The following is a 23144-nucleotide window of genomic DNA, read 5'->3' on the forward strand; positions in this document are numbered from 1 at the left end:
CTGGATCCATCAGACTTATGTCTGAGCAGACACGTGTGTTGGTGGGATGTTTTATTTTATTTACTATTATCAGGATCTTGTCTAATCACAGGCATGCATATGCCTATAGCTCCTCTGAATGTTATTTCAGAATCAAAGAAGATTTTCACCATGAAGGTGATGTGGTCATTGGTGTATTTTTCCCAGTTCATACTTTCTACACAGGTAACGAAGTTCCACATCCTAATCTGCTGTACTATTTCACCGACTTTCACATACAGTAAGTGTTGTTACTCATTTATCCTCTTTCAGATTTTACATTACATATGACCCAGGTGATATATGTATTCAAACCTCTCAACTTCCTATTTTTAATGAGGAAAAACCCTTCTCCAATCCAAAAGTCCTTATTTAATTGTATGTTAGTCTTCTTTTACTTTCTTTTCTCAAAGATGATACAATAAGGTTGCTTGTTTACTCATTATTGTTTCAACATATGATAGTTGTAATCTTGTGATCTTACTTGGCCATGCCTTTACAGTCACATGTTTCTCATGTAAGGTCTTCAGAGGGAAGATGGTTTTATCACAGTTTGACCTGCCTCTTCATGGCAGTCCAGAATTCTAGATGTACTCCTGCAATAAGAGGTGATGCCCCCAAAAGCAGTTACTATGGAAGGATGTGATGGTAGAGTCACTAGTTGGCATGTGTTAGATGCCACTGATTTAGGATTAAGACTGTCAGACTTAGAAGTTGGAAATACTTCTTTGTGTTTAAACATCTATGCCTGTCTTAAGGTTCTTTTTATTAAATTATTTGCTAATCTTTTACTCTCAGACACGTTTGCCCTTTTACATGTTTGTTCCATGCATTTTTAATAAGTTTTTTATCTCATTTTGATGAGTTTGTTTATAAGAGACATTGACATGACTGTGGCCATGTAGGGCTGTTTTGTATTAAGTCACAAATAAAATCAAACTAAGTTTGTGATAGAGAAATATTTTTGTTACTATAAAAGATTAATATGTTTGTCTTTACTGTTTTCCTTTTCTCCCTCAAAATCTACCATTGTATAACAACTTGCCTAAATTTTTTCAAACAAGTTGGGTTCAAGAAGTGTACGTATCACAGAACTAACATCATTTTGTATGGCTTCTGATTGCATCTTTTATTACAGTTTAAGAGTGCATATATATGTTCAAAAGGGAAGGTGTCATCTCTCTCTGAGCCTCTGTCTCTGTCTCTTTTCAACTGTTTCTGAATTTTTACATGCTTAGAAATACTCATCTTGGTTATCAAGATTATAAAACTAATAAGCGGTGGGCAGGAATTTCACTCCACTACATTGGTTTCTGTGTGTTTAAAATTACTAAATGGATTTCATTTTAAGGCTATCATAACTGTTCAGATAATATAATATATGAACGTTAAAATTTTATACCGATTTTTCAGAATAATTTAAGTTATCTTTTCTAGGGAACATGACTTAATCAATTGGAATGCACATGGTACAGACTTTTCAAAGCATTTTTACCACAATTTTTGTGTGTGACCATGCACACTCATGCCTCAGCTCTCATATGCAGGTGAAAGATCATCTGTGGAAGGACAACTTAACCTCCCACTATGTGTGTGTTGAGATCAAACTCCTACCATACTCAGTGCTAGGATTTTGCCCTGAGTGAGCCATATTTTCTTCCATATGTCAAATCCTGTTATATATAATGGATGTTATCCTTCCAAATTAAAATTGGTATTATCTCTAGGTATGTATGTGATGAAGAACATGTGCCTCCCATTTACTTAAAAATGTGTTTGACTTGATATGTTAAAATAAATTTTCCCAAAAATACAAATATTTCTTATGTTAATAATATGATGTAAATTTATGTATCATATGACTATTATGTTTTACAATTTGAATGTTAAGAGATTTTTCTCTTCTACTATAAATATATACCCTTTTGTGTGAGGTCTCATGCATTTATTCAAAAATATTTTATTGCAGCTTATTCTAAAATATCTTGCATTGGGATGCTTGTTTTAATTTTTTATTACTTCATCTATTTTTGAAATTATAATATAATTGGAACATTTCTCTTTTCCTCCTTACCTCCAAAGCTTCCTGCAATACTCTGCTTCCTCCCTTTCAAATTCATGGGCTGTTTAAAAAATGTTGTTAACAGCAACAGTTGTTGACTACCCAAGGGAGGCCTTACTCTCTATGAAGAGGGGATGGTGGTGGGATGGGGTTAGGTCACGGAGCAGGAGAAGAAGAGGGAGGAGAAACAGGGGTTGATATGATAAAGAAAGAAAAAAATTAATAAAAAATTATATGTATATATTAAATTATATAGAAAAAATAAAATATGAATGCCAAGAGTAATCAAAAAAGTAAAAAATAAAACATTGTTACATGCATACATGTTTGTAGACATGTGCGCACGCACGCACGCGCACACACACACACACACACACACACACACACACACACACACACACACATATATATATATATAGTGTATATACATAATGTTCCTAAATACAGACAGGTCAGAATATATGAAGCTACTGCATTGTATATTTTTTAGGGTGACCATTTGATATTTGATGTTTGGTTGGTTTGCTATTCCCTTTAGAAGACTATTTCTCTGACTCTTCACACTCCTTAGCTGTCTATAGATCTTTACTTAGGATTAAGACCTTATGATGTTTCTCCCAGCCACTTTGGTATGTCTAATACTCTCCTCCTCATTCGTATCATATTTAGGTAGTCGTGTTCATGAAACTTTCAGGATACAATATTAATTATAAAATGGCAAAATTTTTAAACAAATTCCCTAACTTGGACTGACAAAGATTTATCAACCTTGCTTTTTAATAGTAGGAATAAATGGTATTATTATCTTTCAGAGGACAAATAGTTAAGGAAAGTACTACAAATACATATAAATATATGTACCTTGGGTTTTATTCCAGAATAATAAACTATGAAGTTGCTGAAGCATAACTCATATAGAAAAAGTCACTTTGCCTGTTTTCCTTACTTATCTTCCTTCTGTATATTAGCAGTGAAAATGGCTCTACACCTAACTCCGTCATGATTATGAGCTCTTCCCCCATACCACTTGTTTCTGGCAACCAGGGGAATAAGACACAAGGCATGCATGAAACTGTAAACTCTGTATTCCTATCTGAAAAATAAACTCCAACATCCTTCGTTTCTCCAATGCAACCAAACACTTAAAGTAGTTATCAGCAGATAATGGTTAAGATAGGATAAAGTCTGCTGGTCTGTGGCAACACTAGCTAATACCTTCCATGTTATTATCTTCCTCAATTACAAGTCCAGCCTTGGAGGAGTGGGGTTTGGACCATGATCCTGTGTTCCTACCTACAGTGAAAAACACAAGATTCACTAAGAGGTATAAGGGCAGGAAATGAAAGAGCCTGGGGACCTATGAAACCTTACTATTAATGAGGCCATAGTCCAGACACAGTACATTTGAGAGCAGCATCTGTCACTTCCCGTTTCTTTATCTGGGTGTGGTGGCTCTATGATGTTAGAGCACCTACTCTCACCATGAGAGTAGTGGAGAGAATCGCCTGTAGGGACCTTTCCAGGTTAGTTCCAATGTCCCTTTGGCTGCTCACTTGAGACAGAAGATACCATTCTTGTTAAGCTAGGTGAAAGTGGTGGTGGACTCAGAGGTTGGCTGGGTGTCTCAGATAATTCAGTATGGAGAACTGGAGGGCTCTTAGTGCCTTGATAGAGGAATGACTAGAGAGTTTTGTCAAATTCTTGTCTCTGAGCCTGGGAAGCAGGTAGAGAATTCTTCCAAATATAATCTCACAGCTGGTTAATCCCTCTCTCTACTGGGTGCAGTATACTGAGGCAAAGTAAAGAAAGGATGCCTATCCCTATTTCTCTGAACTCTAATGAGAATTTTGTTAACATTTTCTCTTATGTTCTGTTCATTCTTTCTACTAGCTCAGAACTCTGAGGTCTAGATGAACAGTGAAGTGTTTGCTCTATGTCTAAAGTCATAGGTATTAATTAAGGGAGTTTTTGGTATGAAAATCAGGCCATTGTTGGATGGCTGCTATTGCTAGATGGAAGCCAAATCGGAGCATCTCTTTATACCTTAGCTTTTTAGCTACAATTGGAACAGTTTTAGTCTAGGTGGGGAACACTTCAACCTACTCAAAAATGGCATTTTCAAAAGAGTTGCAAGTATTTTTATTCTCACCAGCAAGCCAGATCTTGGGGAAAGTCAAAGTTTTCAAAGTTTGACAGGGTGCTGTTCTCTCATTCAGATACCTTACTTGGTAAGTACTCTCTGATTTTGTTTCCCTTCAGCACTAACCTAGTATATGGCTGAGATAGCCCGTGTTAGGGTATCCAGTGGAGGTATAACATACCTTGGTTGGAACTAGTCAGAAACTTATGGTGCCCAGATGAGTAGCCCGGTGAAGGTTAGTTACCAGTGTCCAGCCAGTTATTTCTGAGAGAATGAACTTTACCTATGGTATTCTTCATCAACATATAATTTTGTACTGACCATTATTCTTTACCATGCAGTCTCAGGTAGTACTGGGTTGTGTTATATGTCATTCAGAACATTAATAGGCCCAAAAAGTTTTAGTGTCATCAGTCAGACAGTGAGTTTGACTGTGTGCCCATGGAAGACAGCAATTACTAGGTGAATTGACGTAGACCCTAGGAGGGCCAAGATTTTTTAATGTCTTTTTTCCCATCAGTGAGAAGCCATCTTTCTCCATAAATCTCTAGACAGTTGACACACCCATTTGTAAAAGCATACCAACTGATGGTCAATATATATGCTAGTGGACTTTCCTTTTCCCCATATGAGATCCTGTGTGAGAGCCATCAGTTCTTTTCTCCCTGGGATGAGGTCCCTGGTTGGGGCATGAATCACTTTATGTAAAATAACTACTGCATCTGTCATGTACCTGGTTGAATCTTTTATCTAGTGACAGAATTACATGAGCACCTGCAGGTCATCATCAGACAGGAGGATAGCTGGATTGATGACAAACTGGACTCAAGTTGGATATAGGTGTAGGGTCTTATGGTGCATAAAACAGTGATTAAATGGTGGGTGATTTTTTTGTTCTTCAGTGGAAGACCTCATCTGTGCTTGATGCTATGAGTATAAGCTCTTGACACAGCAAACTTGTTTGCATTGTGAGTAAGCTAGTAGTAGTCTCCACAGATCTTTAACCAGTGTGCCATCATGTGGTTACAGGTTGCAATCATTTGGACTGATGTGTCACGGGGAATTTCCATGGCTCCAACATTTGGGTAAAACCCCCTTTGTCATTTGTATCATGGAGTAAAAATGAGAAAGGTTTGAGGCATCTTTAAGTTTTAGGACTGGAGCCAATTTCAGGGATATTGTAAAGCCTTGAATGTCTTTTGTTTAGATTCAGTCAAGATTAGGGGCTTAGTTCCTTTGATTTGTGTTGTGTATAGAGGAATTTCTGTTTCAAAGAACTCTGGTATCTACAGCCTAAAATACTGAGCTACATCTAGGAATTCTAGAATCTGTACCTTAGTCTTTGCAGTTGGAATCTGTAGGATGGCAAAAATCCTGCTGAGACAGTCTCTTTTTCCCTCTCTTCAACTTGTATCCAAGAGAGGTAGCCTTCTATAAATTTGGCCTTTTTTAGACAACATTCTATAGCCCAAGGTCTGTGACTCCTGTAATAGTCCCTCAATGGCCCTTTTATAAACTATTTTCCCACTAAACTTTTGATGGAAGGGCAGGAGTTCAGCATTTAGTGTCTATAAAAACAGGGTTGTAGAGTTTTTGAAATTCTTTGTCAATCCTGATCCAGGTAAGTTTTTCACTGTAGACCTCTCTCAGGGTTTGTGCATTTAAAAGCAAAGATGAGTTGACTCACCTCTTCCAATGTGAGGCTGAAGAATACATCATTCAGGACCAAGAGAATGTACACCTTTTTCTCTGGAGGAATCAGACTCATGAGAATCAGAGGTCCCAGGTTTCTTTACAAGTAAGAATGACTGTCAGACCACCAGAATGTCTGTCTCTTCTCACCAGGTCATGTGGGCTTCAACTTTCCCTTTTACTTCCACAGTCATTGGGTATTGTTTAATCTGGAGAGAGGTATCTGAACCTGTTAGGTGATCAATTATAGGAACTTGGTGCTGGGCCAGTGCTATGGTGTTTTTTCTTCTGACAGGGGGAAAAACAACAAAATTCTGCTGGATATCTGTAAGTCTGTATCTCACCATGAGAGAAAGTGGCTTTCAATTTATGCAAAATGACTCATCCCACTCAGTTCCTTGTTGTTAATTACAATTTGAGCTACCTCCAGCAGGCAGGACCTAATTATACCTTAGATTCTTTGAATTTCCTTAACATTTTCTAATATCTGTTTCCAGCTAGGTGACAAAGGGCATCTTGTTAGGAGCTGTCTTTCACCATTGAAAAAGTACTTAGTTAAAGTTGTATAAAGTTCTTTGGTCAATGTTAGACAGAGAGAAAATCTATTCTGATCAAGCTGTGTTGTCTGGCAGAAATCCCCCTGGAAAGAACTATGGGGAGTTTTCTACCTTTATTTCATTTTTTTTAAAGAGAGAATTCTGGGTATTGAGTTTTCAAATTATATGGATCATTGAATAATAAAAAAAGACTTAAATCATGAAAGAGAAATGAGTAGGAATTTCTCTTTTCCTTCAGTCTCAGCCCAGGGGAACTTCCCCCTTTTACAGGAATGCTGAGAGCAAGCTGAAAGTGGAGGGAATGCTCCCCTGGGGAACTACTCCACCCTCACTTTTCGTATCCTCATTAGATGTCGGAGGCCATGGATCAGAGGCCTGAATCCTCAGCATGTCCACACAGGGACAAGCCTGGACTATGAGTAGGAGTCAAATAGCAAAACAAAAAAAGAGAAAGTGTTCCTGCTCCTAGTTTGGGAGAGGTGGAACTGTTTGATTGTTTGTTTCTCTGAGAATCAAAAGGATTTTGGTCCCCAACAGGAGGAGGCAGAGGTCTTAAGTCAGGGTGGAGGAGGATGTCACACCAGAGAAAGACACAGGTGAATACAGGGAAACAAAACTGTTGCAATACATAGATTGGGACACACACACACACACACACACACACACACACACACACACACACTAACAGCAACCTGGGCTGGCCACCACACATTCATACACTGAACAGACAGAGGGAACCTGATGTCATCTCACATGGTTCCTGCTAGCAGTCATCTCTGCATTCTCTCTTATGTGTCAAAACTTGAGGTACCTTCATCAGAATTACCAGCAGAGGTGACAGAACAAAAGGCTTTCTAATTTGTTTCATTTGGGGGTGAAGGTGTCAGATTCCTCAGATTCCTTAGGCAGAAATTGATCAAAGGACATTCTGGATACATGGACCTCTGCCTGCAAACCCCCTATGAGTTCCTTGATCCCTGCACTCTTCCTTGCTCTGAGGAGCTCTGAGACACTTTATGTCCAGAGGTCTTGCTCTGACACCTTGGTGGACCCTCCAGAAACGTTGTGGGTACTGACCATAGAACACTGCTTGGACATGAGTTCAAGGCAAGAGAAAGTCTTTGTTAGGTGGCTTAGAACTATACTAGGTGCTCAGGATCTCAGTTCAGCCCTGAAATGTTATCAGGGTGCGCTATTAAGCACAAAAGTCATCTTCTGGGTTGATACATTTCAATTAACAAGACAAGTTAGCCAGAAGCAGAACTACTCAAGTCAAAAGTAAGTTAGTACATTTAGAGACATTACAGAACAATGGACTTTGATAAATTATGTCTTTGTTTTCATTTTGGGCAGGTGGTGCTTTCTATGTGCTGAGTTTTACAGGCGTAATAGCACCTCCATTACTGAATCAGTTGTGCTAAGGGCTGAGGGACTACTAAGTTTTGGGCTCCTGTTACAGTAGTTGAACTGTGAAAGTTATCCAGTGGGGATGAAAATTATAGTAAAGTAGCAGCCTGATATCTCCCTATTCTATGACTCAGGTATATATTGTCTTTATCAATACCATCTTAACATCAAGTTCTGAAAGAACAAATACCATATTTATGTAAAAATACTTTATTAGTACTTGAAAATTTTCAAATAATATATCTCAGCCACATTAATCCCTGACTCTTCCAACCAAATCCTTCAAATTCACTCTCTCAGCCCCTCTTCATGTTACTTCTCTTAAATTGAAAAGAATATGTTGCAACATTTGTCCTGGCCTCTGTCTCATAACAGTATTTTGACCTGTCTTCTATGAAGTTTTCTGGTATTTAGGTTTAGGTATTGTAAATGTATTATTTGGGGTTACACACCCTGCAGTTGGTTAAACAGTATATTATTACGAGTTAGGGCATTCTGTAATGGTCTGTGTCTACCATATAAAAAAGCATCTTTATACAGGGGGAGAGCTATACTTATTTGTGGATATAAGGATAAGTTTAGATTACAGTTAGAGATTATACTAGTTAGAAAACTGACAGTAGTAGGTTCTTCACTAGAGTCCATGCCTTCTGCTACAGGTAGTTGTCTAAATGTACAAATACAGTTACAGGCAAAGCTTCCTTCCTATCCCATCATGCCTTAAGTCCAATTTAGTAACTGTGAGTTATCCAAGGCTCTAAGTGTCATGATTACACCTATCAGAATATCTGACTCTGCTTACTCTTATTGTCATTCATTGTCCAACAGACAGATAGGATTACTGGTAGCTTTTCTACATTGTGAGGTTGTGTGACTCCTTCTGTAACACTGGGAGCCAGTCCTCAGTAGGGAGGCTCTGGTAAATACAGATTGATCATTTCACCTACTGTTTGAAGTATATGATGTGTTCAGCAATAAGATCTTATCTACTTTATCTAAAAGGCGTGAAAGGCATGGACAGCAGTCTATATTTTTGGAGGAAGTCTCTTGGACTCCCCTAAAAATTACAATTCAAAAACAGTTTTCCATTGCCTCGCAATTTTTTTTTGGTTTTTTTTGAGACAGAGTTTCTCTGTGTAGCTTTGTGCCTTTCTGGGAACTCACTTTGGAGACCAGGCTGGCCTCGAACTCACAGAGATCCGCCTGCCTCTGCCTCCCAAGTGCTGGGATTAAAGGCGAGTGCCACCACCGCCCAGTGCCTCACAATTTTTTTAAATTATTATTTTATGATATTTTGATGAAAACCTATTTTTTTCTGAATGTCAGTCATTAACAACAAAATAAGGAATATCTCAGAAGGTAAAAATGCTTCAGGTCCAAGCGAGGCTATCTGAGTACAGATCCACAAAAAATTCTTGAGTCAACATGTATAATCTAGGGATCATGAGGCAGAGAGGAGACTTAAACATGAGAAGCCCTGGAAATATGCAATAAAGATATTCAGACATATGCAAGGGGAAGAGTAGAGACTCTGTTAAAAGGAAAAGTAAGGCCAGGACTTCTTGTGGAGGTTGTCCTCTGTCTTAGACTCATAACATTAAATTCAAACATTTTCACACACAACGGCACACACACACAAGCACACACATAAATGGTACAAAAGTAATGTAAACTCACACAAACATAATATTGTCAAAGTATCACAACTATTTATAAAGACAAATCACATTAATTCAGTGGTATTCTTTGATTAAGATAATACTTTGCTCATGTAGATCTCATCCATTTCTCCATCACTCCGTGATCTGTGTGCCCTTCTTAGGGTCCTCCTTACTAGCTAGCCTCCCTGGAGCTGTGGGTCACAGCTTTATATCGTATATCTTTTATCTTATATCCTTTGGTTTATATCTAGTACCCACTTATGAGTGAGTACATATCATATTTGTCCTTCTGAGTCTGGGTGACCTCACTCAAGATGATATCTTCTATTTCCATCCATTTACCTGAAAACCTCATGATGTCATTGTTTTTCTCTACTGAGTAGTATTCTATTGTGTATATGTACCACATAATGGAGGGCAAGGGACGGGGGGATGAGAGCTTATAAGAGCAGGAGGTTTGAGCTGGAATGGGAACAGTTTGGGAGAGCAAGGAAAGAGATACCATGATAAATGAAGACACCATGTGAATAGGGAGAAGCAGAGTGCTAGGGAGGATCCCAGGAATCCACAAGAATGACTCCACCACAGACTACTGGCGATAGTCATACTCTGGTGATCAGATGGCTGAATACCCTAAATGTCATCATAGAATCTCCATCCAGTGACTGATAGAAGCAGATGCAGAGATCCACAGACAGGCCCCAGGTGGAGCTCTAGGAGTCCAATCAATGAAAGAGAGGAGGGATTCCATGAGCAAGGATGTCTAGACCATGACTGGAAAAAGTACAGAGACAACTAGCAAAACTAGTGGAAACACATGAACTGTGGACCAATAGCTGAGGAGCCCCCATGGTACTGGACTAGGTCCTCTGGATAAGTGAGACAGTTATTTAGCTTGAACTGTATAGGGGGCCACCAGGCAGTAGGATTGGTACCTGTCCCTAGTGCATGAGCCGGCTATTTGGAACCTAGTGCTCATGGTGAGACACTTTGTGTAGCCTTGGTGCAACAAGGAGGGTCTTGGACCTGCCTTAACTGAATGCACCAGGCTCTGCTGACTCCCCATGGGAGACCTTGCCTTGGAGGAGGTGGGCATGTGGGAATGAGTTGGGGGGAAGGCTGGGAGAGGGGAGGAGGAAGGACAGGAGAATCTGTGGTTATTATGTAAAATGAATAGAAAAATCTTTTAATAAAAACATCTGAAAAAAGATATTATTTTGAAGAAGGTATGAGTCTAGTTGAAGAAAGAGAAGAGGGATTCTATGAGCAAAGACCATCAAGATCATGTTGGAGAAACATATAGAGACAACCAAAACAATGTAGTAGGAACTCATGAAATGTAGACCAATAACTGTGGATGCTCCATGGGATTGGACTTGACCCTCTGCATAGGAGAGACAGTTGTGTAACTTGATCTGCTTATACAGCCCCATGGCAGTGGGATGAGGATCCATTCCTGGTACATAGGCCGGCTTTTTGGAGCACAGTGCTTTTGGTGGCACACCTTACATAGCTTTTGTGCAGGTGTGGGGGTGGCTTGAACCTTGCCTCAACTGAATGTATCAGGCTTTGCTGATTCCACATGAGAGGACTGCCTTGGGGAGGTGGGAATTGAGAGTAGTTTTGGGGGGAGTGAATGGGGGGGACAGAAGAAGGGAGGAGAGTGGTATCTGTGGTTGGTATGTAAAATGAATAGAAAATTTCTCAATAATAAAAAAAAGAAAAGAAAAATATTATCTTGGAAAGCTGAGTGTTTTAATGGAGGATTATTTTTTCCCTCTAAATGTAGGAGCTAAACAACAGAAGAACAATGCAGGAGGAGATATTGTATTTTGTACAAAACTTTTTTTTTACATTCATGGTCAGTCATGGGACTGCCAATTATAAGGGTCATAACTACAGAATCTTATTTTATCCAAACAGGTTAACATAGTGAGTTGAATTCCAGGCATTTAGAGGGAAATTTTAAATGTGGATTTTATATAAACATTAATATTTAAACCAGGAAACCATTGCAATAAATCCATAGCTCTGTGTTATCTATAACTTCCTCAGGTATAATTTTATTCAATTTCTGCAGGTATAATTTTAAAATATACCAGTTGGTTCTGGCCCTGGTATTTGCCATTGAGGAGATCAACAGGAACCCTCATCTTTTACCAAACATATCTCTGGGATTTGATTTCTATAATGTCCCGTACAGTGAGAAAAACATTCTTATGAATCCCCTTATTTGGCTCACAGGCCTGAGTAATCCTTACTGTAATTATAACTGTGTGAAGGAGAGAAAGTTAACTGCTGCAATAACAGGACCATCGTGGGCAAAATCTGCCCATATGGGGACATTGCTTCAGCTCTACAAATTTCCACAGGTGAGGAGTTGTGTGGGAAAGAGCCAGAACTCTTTTGCTGACATTTCAGGTGTGTCCAAAGGTAAAAACATATATTTGGATTAGTTAGATACAGACAATTGGAGATGGACCTCTATTTCAGTCACATGGAAAGGAAAGAAAGTGGAAGATGGACTAGACAGGAGGATTAATAAAAACGGAGGACAGGGCAGCAATTTGATGAAAATTCTGTCAGATAAACTTGCCTTTAAAATCCGGATGAATCCATGAATTTGCTGACCATTTCGATCTGTTTCTGCAGAACAAGGATTGTGCATAATGCCGTTGTTCTTTCTCTCTTTTCCAATTGTTTTCTCTGCAGCTCACTGTTGGTCCTTTTGATCTTATCTTGAGTGACAGAGATCAGTTTCATTCTCTCTACCAGATGGCCCCCAAAGGCACAACTTTGTCTCTTGCCATGGTCTCTTTGATGCTTCATTTTGGCTGGACCTGGGTTGGTCTGCTTGTCCCAGATGACCACAGAGGAACTCAGTTTCTATCAGATATAAGAGAAAAGATGGAGAAAAATCAAGTCTGCATAGCTTTTGTTGAAATGATGCAAAGCTCTTGGACTTCATTTCCTGAAAAATACTGGAAAATTCTTGGCATCATCCAGGAATCATTGGCCAATATCATCATCATTTACGGTGACAATGATTCACTACAAGGTTTAATGTGCAATCTAGGGCAACAGATTTTGACAAGGAAAGTCTGGGTCATGACCTCTCATTGGGATGTTACTCATATCGGTGATTATTTCTTGCTAGATTCTTTCCATGGAAGTCTCATTTTTTCATGACAGCATGAGCAGGTCATTGAATTTAAAAATTTTATCCAAACAGTTAATCCTTATAAATACCCAGAAGACAATTATCTTCCTAAATTGTGGTTTTTGTTCTTCAAGTGCGCATTTTCAGAGCTTGATTGTCATCTTTTAGAGAACTGCCAACCCAATGCTTCCTTGGAATTCCTGCCTAGACACATTTTTGACATGGCAATGAATGAAGAAAGCTACAATACATACAAGGCTGTTTATACTGTGGCCCACAGTCTCCATGAAATAAGTCTTCAGCATGTACAAATGCAACAGTTTGGGAATGGGGCAAGAATGATGTTCTTCCCCTGGCAGGTAATATCCCTTCCATTGTGTTAGATCATCAACAATGCGATATTTTGAGAGTTTTCAGAGTCACCAAACTAGGTATCTCATATTTCAAAATTTTACATGTATGTATATCCACAGGAAAATCTACGTTTATTATCATATCTTCCAGGTCAGTGCAGATCTTTGTTGTGCATATTGCTGAGGTGCATGAATAGGGTGCTAGTGGCAAAGAAAAAATGATTTTAGGAAATATAAATTTTTGTCACAAATATCCTCACAATCATCTCATGGTGATATATTCCATTAGAAAACTAAGAACTCTCTCAGTAAATGAAACATTGACATCTCATTGCCACAAGGTATCAGTACACAAATGATTTTGTCTAACTACCATTTAGTCATCAGTACCCACATTTTACTGACTGAACTTTGTGATACTCCCTGTGTGTAAATGGGTATAAATTATTTTAAAGAAATTGAAATTTGCTTCAAACAGTACTCACTGATTCCTTTCCTGAGTTTGTTTAGAGGATTTTCTTTTGGCTGACTGTCCTTCACAGGAAGAATAGCATTCCATTAACTTAGGTAACAATTGCTCACCCTCATAATATTGTATCCTACACCAGAGATTATGACCAGTGATAGTCACTTTATAATTCATTTCTGGTCAAACTCTCACAAGAACTTTAAAATATGTTCTTGTATCACTTTCAGCTTCATCCTTTCTTGAGAAATATCCACATGGGATCCAACATGGATTTAGAATGGAAACAGAAGTCAGATTATAAGTATGATATTCTCAACTTTTGGAATTTTCCAAAGGGTCTTGGACTAAAAGTGCAAGTAGGAACTTTTTGGGCCAATGCTCCTCATGGTCAACAGTTGTCTTTATCTGAGCAGATGGTACAATGGCCAAAAATATATTCAGAGGTGGGTTATGTGTTCTCTCAATGCACTAAACTTACCATAATAACACAAATATATTGCCCAGGAATAACAACTACTGGTTTTGAAATTAAATCCCATTAGCATAAAACCCCGAGTAGAGAAGCATAAAACATAACCGATAGAAGATAGTGTTTTATCATCCCTGATGCTTAAAAATGGAATTTCTTAGCTTAAAATGCCTGTTAATGTTCAGTGATGCATGGGTTAGTTTTTGTCAAGTTGACACAAATTAAGTACACCTGAGAAGTGGTACATGCAATCCTCATAATGTCTCACAGGACACCCTGATGTAGAAAATCTCTACATTCAAAACACAAAACTGAATAAGTTGTATTTTCTTGCTATGGTGAAACACTATCACCAAAAGTGACTTTTGGAAAAAAAATAGTTTATGTGACTTATGGTTCTGGAGGTACAAGTGTCCTTTATGGTCAGGAGGCATAAAAGTAGAAAAGGAATTTGAGCATCTGTGATCTATACAAAATTGGTTTGAGGATTATCCACTATTAGACAGTTTGGATCATAATGAGGTAGGGACAAGTTTCCAGTGTGTGGCATCAATGGAGAGATGGGCAGGAACCTGAAAAAAATGTCTCAGTCCACACCCTGGAAGCAGAGAGTGAATACTGGAATTGTGTGAGGCCTAGAAATGTTCAAAACTCCCACCACTGAAATAATTCTGTCAAGAAATCTGCAAGTCCTAAAGTACCAGTAACTCTCGAGATAGCCCCACCATTGAGAATATATGTAGTGACATATCTGTGCTTATAATTACCACTTTTTATTCAAACCACTACACAACATCTCTAAAAGAATTCCTTCAGTGTATCTGAAACTGGAGTAGTTCATTTGGATTCCATGCTTAAAGATTACAGACCATAAACATTTATCATTTTTCTTTTATCCACCTCTTAAATGAGAAAATATTATAGTGAGCATGTGTGTATGTTTCTCTCCTGCTCTGCTGCTATAAATACATACATACCCAATATAACTTAAGAGAGTGTTTGTTTTGGCTGGCAATGTGAGAATGCAGCCCTTATCTTTGGAAATTCATTGCTCTAGGAGCATGAGGTTTCCGATGACATCATATCCCCAGTCAATAGAATAAAGGAAATACCGCAGATCACATTTTTCTCATTGTCATTCACTCTGAGATAACAATGTATGGAATGATGATGCTCACTTTTAGAGTGAACCCTTTAAAATTCTCTTTAAGAATACTCACAGAAATACCCAACAATTTATTTACATGGGAATTATAAGCCCTGTCAAGTTGGCAAGCAACATTCACAATCGTGATGGAAATATAAGTTTCACAACACATTAGAAAGTAAGTACAGACACAGGATCCATCTGGAAGGACCTCTTGCCTTTCTAGGTCATGGCTTCTATGACCTAACTGCATCAAACTTGTCCCTACCTCATTATGATCCAAACTGTTTAATAATGGGATAATTCCCAGACAATTTTGTATAGATCACAGGTGCTCAAATTCCTTTTCTACTTTTATAGGAATAAAGCTTGCAAATTAATTATGTGCTATTAAAATATTATTGAGACTTTCAATAAACCATGAGAATTTGTTAACTTTGCTCACATTTTTCTCAGATTCCTCATTCTGTGTGCAGTGAGAGCTGTGGTCCTGGATTCAGGAAAATTTCCCTAGAGGGCAAGGCTGTTTGTTGCTATGATTGCACTCCTTGTGAAGACAATGAGATTTCCAATGAGACAGGTAAGCAGAAATCTTACAAAAATGGTTCCATATTTCTACAGGATTCTGCATTATCTCAAAAACTGAAAAATATCTGGAGAGAAGTCAGACAAATTTATTTTTTTCCTACTTAGGATATAAATGTGCATCACCATGTCTTGCAGAGTAGGCATTGAAATTTATAATTGATTTAAATTTTATGATCAACTGCAGATATTTTTTGTTGTAGGAAACAATTTTGCTCTGTACTGATCAACATGCTTTTATCTCACGTATTGTAACACATAGTAAAAAAGTACCAAAATTGGATGTTTTTCTAACTGTATTTGAATAATGATTATAACTCATCTAAGTGTAGGATAGGTTATTCTAATAATGATTCTTCCAAGCAGGTCTTTTCCTACAGAAGATTAGAAATTTGTGTTTGATAACACCAATATATAATTTTTAACTATACAGCATAACTAAAATTTCAAATTTCCTTAATGAATAGGATTATGGCTATTTTTTCTGCTTCAATTTTGAGAAACAGCATATGAAACAGTATCCTCAATGAAGCTTCAACAGTCTGTTATGGAGAGCTGTACCAAAACCTAATGGCTGCAATGAAATACAGAATCTCCATTTAGGAGAATAGGTCATGAACATATTCACAGCATATTTCATTGGGAAGACAAATGTTTAAAAGCTAGTATTTTCATATCTAATATTAAATTTGTTACCAGGGTGATACCAATTGTGAAATTTTTAAATAATTCCTTGTCTTTGAGAATTTAATGCTATGTATTTGGATCATATTCATATATTTCCAAATCTTCTACTTATCTACCTATCTAACTTCTTCTAACCTTTAAATAATTAAGAAATACTCATTCAATTCAATTTCTGCTTCCCAAATATTCTTTGGTTTAGTCACACTGGTGGAGTATGAACTAATTACCGATGGACAGACTATTTTTTAAGATAATCCATCGCTTTGTCTACTAAGTGTAGCTGGAGAATTTTTCTCCAGCTCCCACCGCCAAGTCCCGCCAGTCCCAGATCCCACTTATAAAATAAACACACAGACTCTTACATTATTTAAACTGCTTGGCCATTAGCTCAGGCCTATCATTGTCTAGCTCTCACTCTTATATTCAGCCCATTTCTATTAGTCTTTACTTTGCCACGTGGCTCGTGGCTTACCAATACTTTACATCTTCCTTGTCTTGGCCGTGGTTCCAGCCAGTCCCCCCTTCCTTCCTCCTTCCTCAATTCTCCTCTCTCCTTGTCCCACCTCTACTTCCTGCCTGGTCACTGGCCAATCAGTGCTTTATTTATATAGAGCGATATCCACAGCATTTCCCCTTTTTTTTTCCTTTTTCAAAACGTTGGGCGCCAGATATTGGTGAAATTATTAAGGCCACTCCATGTAGTTAAAAGGAGATTTATTTAATGGCGTAACTTACAAATTAAGGAATAGGTAGGTCGTATGGTCTGGGGAAGGTGTATCGCAGTCCAGCAGTGTTCTCTGGAGCTCTGCTTGGCCCACCTCCACCATCCAGGGGTCCCGGAACGGAGAGAGCGCTCACCGATCCAGATCTTGGGTTCCCAGGTGCCTCCCTTGGCCCGGCCTTGTAGGCTGGACAGTTGCTGAAGTCTCAATGGGGGTTGGAACTTCCAGATCAAAGCTGGAATGGCTACCCACTACAACAAAGAAAATTTTTTTTATTCATTTTACATACCAATCATAGATCTTCCTCTTCCCTCCTCTCACCCCTCCAGCCTCTCCTCCCCTAAAACCCCCCATTCCATTCTACAATAAGGTATGGCTTTCCATGGGGACTTAGCAGAACCTGGTACATTCAGTAGAGGCAGATCCAGGCTCCTTCCCCTGCCTCAAAGCTGTGTGAGGTGTCCCACCATAGATAGTGGTCTGCAAAAGCCCACTCATTCACCAGGGATGCATCCTGTTCCTACTGACTGGGGCCCCTTAAGCAGATCAAGCTATACAACTGTCTGGCTTATGCAGAGGGCCTAGTCCATTTTTGTGGAGGATCCCTAGGTGTTAGTCTAAATTTCATGTGTTCCCACTAGTTTGGTTTGGTTGTCTCTGTAGGTATCACCATCATAATCTTAATGCCCCTTGCTCATAGAATCCCTCTTCTCACTTTTTGACTGGACTCCTAGATCTCAGACTAGTGTTTGGCTGTGGATCTCTGCATCTGCTTTCATCAGTTATGGGAGAAATGCTCTATGATGACAGTTAGGGTATTCACCAATCTGATAATTGGGGTAAGAAAGTTCAGGTATTCTATCCACCATTGCTAGCAGTCTAAGCTGGGGTCATCCTTGTGGATTCCTGGGAACTTCCCTAGCACACGGTTTCTCCCTATCCCCGTGATGTCTCCCTCCGTCATGGTATCTTTTTATAGTTCTCCCACTCCATCCCTCTTCCAGATTGACCATCACATTTCCTTGTGCTCTCATCCCCCATCCCCTATGCTCCATTGCCTATTCCTCATCCCCAAATTACTCATGGACATCTCATTTCCTCTTCCCAAGGAAGACTAATGATTCTTCCTCTTATAGCAGCTATGAAGTCAAATAGCTTCTCAGTTAAGGGTAGTACTTTTTGTCAATCTTACATGTTCAATGATATGTGGTCTTCCCTGAGCTTTCACATGTTATATGCATGATATCATACCTAAAATTTATATATTCAACTATCTTGTTGTGTCTGTAAGTTTCTAATCCCTTGCGGTAAGTATTTCATGACCTCTGACTTTTAGAATCTTTCTGCAACTTCTTCCATGGATTTCTCACCGTGAGATATAATAGACTGTACCCTCAAGCTGCTATTTAAAAAATAGTTCTTTAGTGAATATCTATGCACACATGTACACATTCATATATACATTTGATAATATTTATTAGAAATAGATATATAACATATTAATATATTAGGATAATATATACATTAGAAATTGTTTGCTTTCCCATGAAAAATCCTTCATAATTCCTAATTAATAAGTATACATCCAAAAATTTTGTAGCTCAATTATGTCAAATGCTTGAGGTGAGATTATTGATTCAATGTATCCCAAAATGTTATAGTATCTTGAAATAGATATAGTTATCCTATATATAGTAGTTTTTTTTACATGTATCAGGTGCCTTTTATTAAAGAATGGAGTTATACATGTTAGTCATCCATTAAAAGGTAGAAAATAAATATCTCCACATAAAAGAGAAGGAATAATAGAGTCTAAGGCAATAACTGAAAAGTAGGCCCTGACAAGAGATGTAACAATGTGTCACAATCGCTAAAAGAAGCAATATTTATGATATATATATATATATAGAGAGAGAGAGAGGAGGGATACTGAAGGGGGACATAAAGATCACGATGGGAAGATGTGTAGAGATGACCGGCACATTAGAGGAAGCCCATGAACTGTAGACTATTGGCTGTGGAGGCCCCATGGGACTGGACTAGGCCCTCTGGATATGGAAGATGGTTATTTGGTTCAAATGTTTGGGAAGTACCCAGGCAGGGGGATCAGGATTCCTCCCTGGTGCATGGGCAGGCTTTGGGAATCTGGTGCCTGTGGTATGATGTCTTGTGCAGCCTTGGTGCAGTGGGAAGGGGCTTGGACCTGCCTAGGCTCAGTGTGCCAGGCTCTGCTGACTCACCATGGAAGACCCTGAATTGGGAGATGTGGGGATATGAGTTGGCTTGGGAGAGAGGGCTGGGGGTTAGGAGGAGGGAAGAGGTAGGATCTGTGGGTGGTATGTAGAGTGAGTAGAAAATTTCTTAATAAAGATAAATGAAAAAATCAAAGAACTAAAATTTATTGTTCTAATGGAATGAGATCTACATGAACAGCCTGGACATGAGTGGGGGTAGTGAAAGGCGAGAGTCGAGGGAAAGAGAGCTTGGGGGAGTGGGAGATCCCAGCTGGATCAACAACAGAGAGGGAGAACAAGGAATAGGAGACCATGGTAAATGAAGACCACATGAGAATAGGAAGAAGCAAAGTGCTAGAGAGGCCCACAGAAATTCACAAAGATACCCACACAACAGACTGCTGGCAATGGTCGAGAGACAGCCTGAACTGACCCACTCTGGTGATGGGATGGCCAAACATCCTAATTGTCGTGCTAGAAACCCCATCCAATGACTGAGGGAACTGGATGCAGAGATCCATGACTAGGCCCTGGGTGGATCTCTGGGAGTCCAATTAGCGAGAATGAGGAGGGTTTATATGAGTGAGAATTGTTGAGACCAAGGTTGGATAAAGCACAGGGACAAATAGCCAAATGAATGGAAACACATGAACTATGAACCAATGGCTGAGGGGTCCCCACTGGATCAGGCCCTCTGAATGGGTGAGACAGTTGATTGGCTTGATCTGTTTGGGAGGCATCCAGGCAGTGGGACTGGGTCCTGTGCTCATTGCATGAGTTGGCTGTTTGAAACCTGGGGCCTATGCAGGATTGCTTGGCTCAGCCTGGGAGGAGGGGACTGGACCTGCCTGGACTGAGTCTACCATGTTGATCTCAGTCTGTGTGGAAGGCTTTGCCCTGGAGGAGATGAGAATGGGGGGGAGCTGGGGGGGAAGGTGAGGGGATGGGAGGGGGGGAGAACAAGGGAATCCATGGCTGATATGAAGAACTGAATTGTATTGCAAATCAAAAAAATAAAATAAAAAAAAATTTATTGTTCTAATGTTTGCAAATCCAAGTTCAATAAATCAATTAAACCACTAAAAAAGAAATAAATTTTATTCAACTGAGTTTATTCAATAACATATTAATAAAATTTACCAACAAAATCAGATTAAAGTCTGGTGATGAGATTCCTTTTAAAATCAAGAAAAATTGGCAGTGGAAATCTGGCATGAATAAATTAATGTTAACATATTTCAAATATAAGATGAATTTTACAAATATTCATCATCACAATATTATGGGAGTGTTTTATGTCATACTCTAAAACTGTTTCAATAGTTCTGATCTTTCCCCAACTGGAATGACAACTGTTCACTAGTGCACTAGTGAAGCCTGTAACAACGTAGTAATGCCTATTTACTAAAGTTTCCATGGAGAAGAGTCAAAATTAGAAAACAGAAAGAATTTTTTAATGTTAAGAAATTTGAGAACCTATGTTTAAGAAAAGAATTTTATGAAAATAATTTCAAAGGACACTCACCCTTATGATGTGGAATCAGACATAGAGTAGGCTTGTGCATTGAAACTCAGTATTCTAATGACTTCCAAAAGAGATGCACCAATAGCACAAGAGGCAGTGAAGGTATATAAGAGAGAAAAGGTGTCTTTAATTTATGTCACTATAAAGAAAATGGGTTGTATGAGAAGCTACTGGTAATAGATAACTACTAACCAAAAAAGATACATCACTTTTCTTTAAGGTTGTAGATTCTGAAATGTTGTCCATATTCCAGTAGATTCCCCCATCTCCTGTAAATACTAGCATCACTGAATAGACTCACTGTGTATTAAAATGTACAAAGAAGAGACGGAGAGCACATGAACTTGGGAAGTAAGATATGGGGAAAGTGAGGAATGGAGCTGATGAAAGAGGGCTGAGTTGGAGCCACACAGTTTGTGTGTGCATATAAATAATAACTGAAATATCTAATAAGGAAGATGGGTGATACAAATGTGAAAGTATTCACTACAGAGTTCATACTTCTCTGTCCGTGAGAAAACAGAAAGTGAGGTAGATAACAGCCCTGTCAACAGGTACAGAGAAATGGGTCAGATTTACAGGGATAACTTCGGCTTGAACTAAATATCACCTTCATTTCTGACCAGATATGGAAAAGTGCATGAAATGTCCAGAAAGTCATTATGCAAACACAGAGAAGAAACACTGCCTCCAGAAAGCTGTGAGTTTTCTTAACCACGAGGACCCCTTGGGGATGTCTCTCACAATCATAGCACTGTGCTTCTCTGTACTCACAACTGTGGTTCTTGGATTATTTGTGAAGCACAGAGACACTCCAATTGTCAAGGCTAATAATAGGACCCTCAGTTACATGTTGCTCATTACACTCACTGTCTGTTTCCTGTGTTCTTTGTTCTTTATTGGCCCTCCCAACACCACCTCCTGTACCCTGCAGCAGATCGTATTTGGAGGTGCTTTCACTGTGGCTCTTGCCACTGTGTTGGCCAAAGCTATCACTGTGCTTATTGCCTTCAAGGTCACTTTTCCAAGTAGATTGGTTAGGTGGTTAATAATATCACAAGCCCCAAACTTTATAATACCCATATGTACTCTGATCTACCTTGTCCTCTGTGGAATCTGGCTAGGAACATCTCCACCATTCCTTGACCAAGATGCTCAATCTGAACATGGACATATCATCCATGTTTGCAACAAGGGCTCTGATTTTGCCTTCCATGGTATACTGGGATACCTCTGCTCCTTGGCACTTGGAAGTTATACTTTGGCTTTCTTGTCCCGGAATCTGCCAGACACATTCAATGAAGCCAAGTTCCTGTCATTTAGCATGCTGGTGTTCTTCTGTGTTTGGGTCACATTCCTCCCTGTCTACCACAGCACCAAGGGGAAGGTCATGGTGGCTATGGAAGTCTTCTCTATCTTGGCTTCTAGTGCAGCCCTCCTTGGCTTCATTTTTGCCCCTAAGTGCTATATTATCTTAATAAGGCCAGATAAAAACTCGGTTCACCATATCAGGAACAGGTCACATTCTAAAAGGAATAACTCTCTCAAAACCTAGTTCAAAACTAAACGTAGTTCTTACGTTAAATGATGAATTTCAAAAATGAATTCCATTTGATATCTATTATAAATGTATGTTACACCATTATAGTATGGGTTTGATTAATTGGGCCATTGTGTGTTCAACCAATTGTAATATAGCCTCTTTATCCTGGAGCCAATGAAATCATCCATGCTTGAAATCCAGATTATATTTTCATATGAGCAGGACCTCAGTATACATCTGTGCTCATTTGAAACTATCTGTGAATATCATGATATTTTTGACTCATGGAGATCTGCCTATATCTGCCTCTGCTCTTCTAAGACTAAAGATGGCCAGTCACCTCACCCCACCATATTCTTCTTTAATATAAACTGTTAATATTCAAGTTATTGATTTAAATTTCTTAAGAGCTTTATGCATATTCTTTTATCCAATTTTGTTATTCACATGTTTTAAATTTTGAAAGTGGATCCTAGTATATATTTATCTTGTATTCTGATTACTGTGATAAAATGTGTGGATTAAAATTTTATTTTATATTAAACTTTCAATATACCAGATTTGTACAAGAGTATCAATCTGTTTCTTAATGCCTCAGGGCCCTTTAGTAAATTATCATGCTTTTATTTGGGTTTATGTGATTATACTGAAGAATACAGGATTTTCAAGATGTGAATATAATCTTTTGTGGACATAATACTTCATCAGTCATT

General features: G+C 38.7%; 1 pseudogene; it reads left to right on the plus strand.

Annotated features, from left to right (window-relative positions):
* Positions 1 to 22443, plus strand: part of LOC128124292 (vomeronasal type-2 receptor 116-like) — a 25424-nt pseudogene extending 2981 nt beyond the window's left edge.
* Positions 22444 to 23144: the final 701 nt, after the last annotated feature.

The sequence above is a fragment of the Peromyscus californicus genome, unplaced genomic scaffold (assembly GCF_007827085.1).
Source record: "Peromyscus californicus insignis strain IS unplaced genomic scaffold, ASM782708v3 Scaffold_4__1_contigs__length_199733344, whole genome shotgun sequence".
Taxonomy (NCBI): domain Eukaryota; kingdom Metazoa; phylum Chordata; class Mammalia; order Rodentia; family Cricetidae; genus Peromyscus; species Peromyscus californicus.